The sequence below is a fragment of the Vulpes vulpes genome, chromosome 3 (assembly GCF_048418805.1).
Source record: "Vulpes vulpes isolate BD-2025 chromosome 3, VulVul3, whole genome shotgun sequence".
Classification (NCBI taxonomy): domain Eukaryota; kingdom Metazoa; phylum Chordata; class Mammalia; order Carnivora; family Canidae; genus Vulpes; species Vulpes vulpes.
In genome coordinates this window covers 145,528,069-145,533,895 of record NC_132782.1, presented here as the reverse complement: position 1 = coordinate 145,533,895, position 5,827 = coordinate 145,528,069, and the positions used below count along the sequence as shown (strand labels likewise).

At 42.6% G+C, this 5,827-nt stretch overlaps 1 pseudogene; it reads right to left on the bottom strand.

Annotated features, from left to right (window-relative positions):
* Positions 1 to 725: 725 nt before the first annotated feature.
* LOC112924406 (developmentally-regulated GTP-binding protein 1 pseudogene) lies at positions 726 to 1,830 on the bottom strand (annotated as a pseudogene).
* Between the last annotated feature and the right edge of the window lie 3,997 nt (positions 1,831 to 5,827).

Sequence of the window (5,827 nt, the reverse complement as noted above, 5' to 3'; positions counted from 1 at the left end):
AAAGCAACCCTACAAGCCCCCAGGAGCAACCTTGTCCGGATCCCTCTCAGTCCTGAGAGCTTTCTCTATAACCTCACTTAATAAAAATTCCATTGCTTTACTCACTCTCCTTTGTCCACAAGAATCTCACTCTTCTGCTTCAACAGAAGATTCTGATTTTTATTTAGAAAATATTTAGGAATAATATTATGACATTACTTTGGAAGGGGATTTATCTATTGCTGTGTAACAAATTAGGGTAGGTAGTGGAAGTCCAGTTTATCTCTTCCATATTCTGTCGATTAGAAGTGAGTCACTAGGGGTGCATGGCTGGCTCAGTCAGGGGAGCAGGCGACTCTTGATCTCAGGGTCATGAGTTTGAGCCCCACATTGAGTATGGCGATTACTTAAATAAATAAATATTTTTTTAAGAAAAGAAGTAAGTCACTAAGTCCAACCCACATACAAATGGAGGGGAATCAGGCTCCACATGTTGAAGAGAGAAGTATTGAATAGTTGCAGACATATTTTTATTTATTTATTGCACGCAGCTGGCTGGCCTACTAGGTCCTTTATGCAGTTGAATTTTATAAGGTAACACCAAGTTCAGTTAAGTTCCAATTTGAGTGCCTCCATCTCCCTCCCCTGAATCCTGGCTGCCAGAGCCGGAAGGGGTTTGGAGTAGAGTGCTTGGTCATGGGAAAAACTGCTATGGTTGGCCCAGCAGATGGGCAGAGGGTAAGGTTTCACTCCTTCACAATCTGAATGACATCCTTGTCCTTCAACAAAAGTCTTTACTCACTTTTTGAGGATTGTGTTTCATAGACAGACCCCAGAACAGAAGGTATTTAAATTCTTTGATAAGATTTTTGTGAATCTTCATACAGAAATCCTCCACTGTAGTCCTGGAGTAAGGCAGCACCACTGGGGATGTATAATCTGACAATTGGCTATTGAGTTTGGTGTAAATCTTCACTAGTTTCAGATAGTTCCAGATCTTTTCCAATAGGTCATCAAAATGCCAGTGGTGATGGGTAGAAATGGGTACACAGTAAGGCACCTTATACATGATATCCAATTCCTTAATGGAGATCTGATCAATCTTATTCAACACGTAGATTCAGGGGTTATAGACTCTATTTCCTTCTATCATGTTGATGAGGTCATCTGCTGTGGCATCACTACACAAAGTCACATCAGCATTGTGAATTTTGTATTCAACCAGAATGCTTTTAATGGTCTCAGCATCCAGTGCAGTCTGAGGCAAGTGGCTGTAAGATTGATGCCTCATTTTTCCTTCTTCTTAAAGCCAATGTTGAGGGGTTTGCTGTTCAAGCGAATGCCAAAGACTTCTAGATTATTTTCACTTACGTTTTTACATCCCAATGGTTTCAGGACATCCAGAACAATCAGGATCAAGTCACATGTTCAGGGCTCTGCAATGATTTGATGGTCTCTACCTTTCCCATCTTTGGCACCCTCAGTGATACCTGGAAGACCCAAGAGCTGGATCTTGGCATCTTTGTATCTGACGACACCAGGCACAGTGGTCAGATTAGTGAACTCATAGGCTGCCACCTCAGAATATACCCCTGCCAGGTTATTAAGCAGTGTTGACTTCCCCACTGATGGAAAACCCACAAACCCAATTCAGTCATCACCTGTCTTGGCTACATCAAAGCCTTCTCCTGGCCTACCACCACCACCACCTTTTGGGGTAATGAGTTCTCTATGTAGCTTAGCAAAGTGAGCCTTGAACAGCTCTGGGTGATGTGCTGTGGCCTTGTTCTTTTGAGTCTGAGCCATCTTGGGTTCAATCTCTGTGATCTTGGCTAAGGTGCTGCTCATGGTGGCGAGTCACTGAGACGTGGGGGGAGCATAGTGGCCTCTGCACAGATTGTAGAAATGTTTTTAAACCACTGTACTCTGCCCTGCAGCCAAAAATCGGTTACATTCTTTTTAGCTGCAACATATACTCATTTGCTCCCAGATCTTCTCCACAAAGACTCATAATTTACAGCATCAGCTTAAAGTCTAGGATCTCACCATCTACATTATACCTAGGTAGAGATGAGGCTCCTCTGGTGTCATTCCTCAAATATAGTTGTTCTTGACCTGAAGACCTGTGAACCAAAGAAACAAGTTATTTGCCCCATAAATGCTGAACACACAGTGATGGGGCAGGCATAGAATAAGTGCTATAAATACTCCCATTCAGAAAGAGGGAAAACAGGAGGCTTATAAGGAGCCACAGGTCCATAAAAATTCCATTTTATAGAATAGCACTAGTTGGTATTCCCTTGGGAATCAAGGCCTAAGAATCATTCTCCACACCTCTCGGCCTGCATTCTGGTCTCTTGGTTTCACCTTCTGAGTCATCTTCCGTTTTCCGTGAAAGGGAGCCCACACTTGTGGTTGAGTAGTCTTATAAGCCTGTTTCCTGCAAGAAGTTTGGGAACCCAAAGATCTCTTTTGATTTTGTACTATGTTGTTCCTTTTAGTCCATGCTGGTGGTATTTCCTGCCATATAATTCTCTTTAAAATTTGTGGGTCTCCTGTGATTCTCGTTGAGGGTTCATCCTTTTGACAAAAGTCATGCCTCTGAATGTTTGAGATACGCCCGTTTTTACTTAGGCTTCTGCTGAGACTGCTGAGAGAACAGACCTCAAGCTTCTTAGAAGCCTCATTTGCTAACTATAAGGTTCTCTGAAGCAACTCCCAACATCTTTTTGAGGTTCAGTAAAAGGCTTTTATATCCATTCCCTCCGCTTTACCAGTTTTTATTTACCAATTTTTCTGAGTGTCCTGGGTTTGCTGTATAACTAGGGACATTTCTTTAATTTTAGTATAGTTCACCATCTGGAGAGGTTGGGAATTTTCAAAACCAGCAAGTCCTGCCTGGTTCCTTTGTGTTTAACAGTACTTTTCTGAGTTTACTTCTCTTCTCTCATATTTGGTTATAATCAATCAGAAAAAAGAACAGGTGACCCCCTCAAAACTACTTCTGGAGATATCTAGTCTTAGCTAGATAATCCAGTTCATTAGCACATTTTCTACTTTCCATGTAACTGCATGTAACCGTGTCTGGTAAGCTTTCTGCCACCACATAACAAGGATTCCCTGTCCTCTAGCCTCCAATAACATGTTTCTTACTTTCCTTTGAGCCCTTACTAGTAACCTCCTCAAAGGCCATTGAGATTCTGCTAATCCTGTCTTCAAAGGCCATTCAACTTCTTCCTGATTCTTGGTTCCAAAACTTCTTCCACATTTTAGGTTTTTATTACAGTATCGTATCACTTCTAGTACTGAAATCACCGTTAGTTATATATTGCTATATAACAAATTGCCCAATATGTACAGTATCATATCACTTCTAGGACTGAAATCACTGTTAGTTGTCTATTGCTATATAACAAATTGCCCAATACAAAAATAAGCATTTATTATTTTTAAATTTCTTTTTTTTTATGATAGTCACACAGAGAGAGAGAGAGAGAGGCAGAGACACAGGCAGAGGGAGAAGCAGGCTCCATGCACCGGGAGCCCGACGTGGGATTCGATCCCGGGTCTGCAGGATCGCGCCCTGGGCCAAAGGCAGGCGCTAAACCACTGCGCCACCCAGGGATCCCTATTTTTAAATTTCTGTGGGTCAGGAACTCAGCAGTGGCTTAACTAGGCAGTTCTGGCTCAGGGTTTCTCAGGAGGCTGCAGGCAAGATGTTGACCAGAGCTGTGTTCACATGAAGGCTTGACTGGGGCTGCAGAATATGTTTCTAAGTGGCTCATTCAGGGGGCCAGTGACTTGATGCCAGTTGCTTTGTTGGAGGCTTCCACTCCTTACAGTGTGAGCCTGTTCACAAACTGCATGACTGTCCTCGTGACATGACATCCAATCTCATCCCAGGGCGGACAATCTAGGAAAGCAAGGTGGAAGTGACAATGCCTTTATGATTCAGTGTCAGAAATCACAATCTATTACTTCTGCCGCATTCTATACATTACAAACAATTCACCGTAGACAATCAAAGGGAGGTGAATTAGGCTCCACCTTTTGAAAGGAAGAGTCAAAGAATTTGTAGACAAAAACCACCATGATCTGAATCCTGCTCTTGACCAGTGACTCTTGCAAAAAGATCCCCAAGGGAATGTACACACACACACACACACACACACACACAAATGAAGATGAAGGGACGCCTGGGTGGCTCAGCAGTTAAGTGTCTGTCTTTGGCTCAGGGTGTGATCCTGGAGTCCCGGGATCAAGTCCCTCATCAGGCTTCCTGCGTGGAGCCTGCTTCTCCCTCTGCCTGTGTCTCTGCCTCTCTCTGTGCGTCTCTCATGAATAATAAAATCTTTCAAAACAAAAAAGAAATGAAGATGAAAAAAGGCAAAGATGGAGTTTGACCCCAAACCTCATATATAGGGGAAAAAAATTTAACTGAAGCTAGATGGGTCTGAATTACATAATATAAAAGCAGACCAAAAAGCTCTTAGATTTAATTCCACTCTAAAACTACTTCAGGGAGAAAAAAGTGGAAGGAGCACCCATAAGAGAAGAGAAAGGGAAGCAGGGAGAGCAGACAGACAAAGATTTCCTTTAATACCTAGAGTTGCTTGCCTCAGCTTTTTCCAAATAGGGTAATAGCTCCACGGTTGCTAATGTGTTAAAGAGAAAATATGGAAAAAGAGAAAGATGATGGGGGATTCTTAGGGCAGCCATAGTTTTCTTATTATTCCAGGCCTCTGATAGAAAATATCCAACATATATATCATATAATATTTAATTAGCAAAGTGGCTACCCAGTAGTATAGTGGCCGGCCAATATAATGCCCTTAAAACTGACCAGATCATGGCAGCAGATATCTCTTCTTTTGTGGTGTAACAACTTGGGCAGAAGGTTGGGGGGTAAGATTAACAGTTCCTTGTTTTTTCATTTTTTTTATCCTATTAATCTAGTTGACTTAACACACTTGTGGTCAATCTAGAGTGTGGTCATGGCTCTCATGGGGGAAAGATTAGCAGCACATTTAGGCAAGCCCCATTCATTCCTTTGTGGGACTCCTTTAGCAACAACAATTGAGAGCTAATATAAGGGGAGTCTGGGCCCCAAGTTCCTTTATGAATATCTCTCAATGTTGCCCCTAGAGGTTTCTGAGATGGATTAACTTGTAGATGAAGTTTATCCCAAGGCCACCATATGCCCTAGGCTGAGATTTCATTCCTCAATGAAATCCTTCATTCATTCCTGTCACCTCAGAAATGGTCCACTGCATTTCCCAATGAAACAGAATTATTAAAATAAGTACCATGTAAAAGCATAATGCCAAATACATTTATAGAATATAAAAATACTCCAAATTTTTGCCACTATAATAAATTTTAAAAATCCCTCCCTTTTTTAGGGGAGAGGGGCAGAGACACAGGCAGAAGGAGAAGCAGGTTCCCTGTGGGAAACCTGATGTGGGACTCGGTCCTGGGCTTCTGGGATCACACCCTGAGCTGAAGGCAGATGCTCAACCACTGAGCCATGCAGGCATCCCTCCAGGGGCTATTTTGAGTGGTATCTGCCATGACCTACAGAAGAAACCCCAGCTCCAAATGCCTACTAGCTAGTGGCAATGGCCAAAACAAGCCTCAGGTGGCATGTTTGAGATCCTGAGATACAATAGGTCACTGTTTAACCAGAAAGTTTAAACAGCAGCCTTCCTACTGCATTGTAGAGAATATCAACTTTCAAGCTGGGGTCGAGGGGGGACCCTGCTGCCCACAGCACTGCTTGGCTGAGCCAATCCTACACTGAGGGTCTGTCATTTGCAACATCCCATTTCCACATAGCTGTTTCCATTTA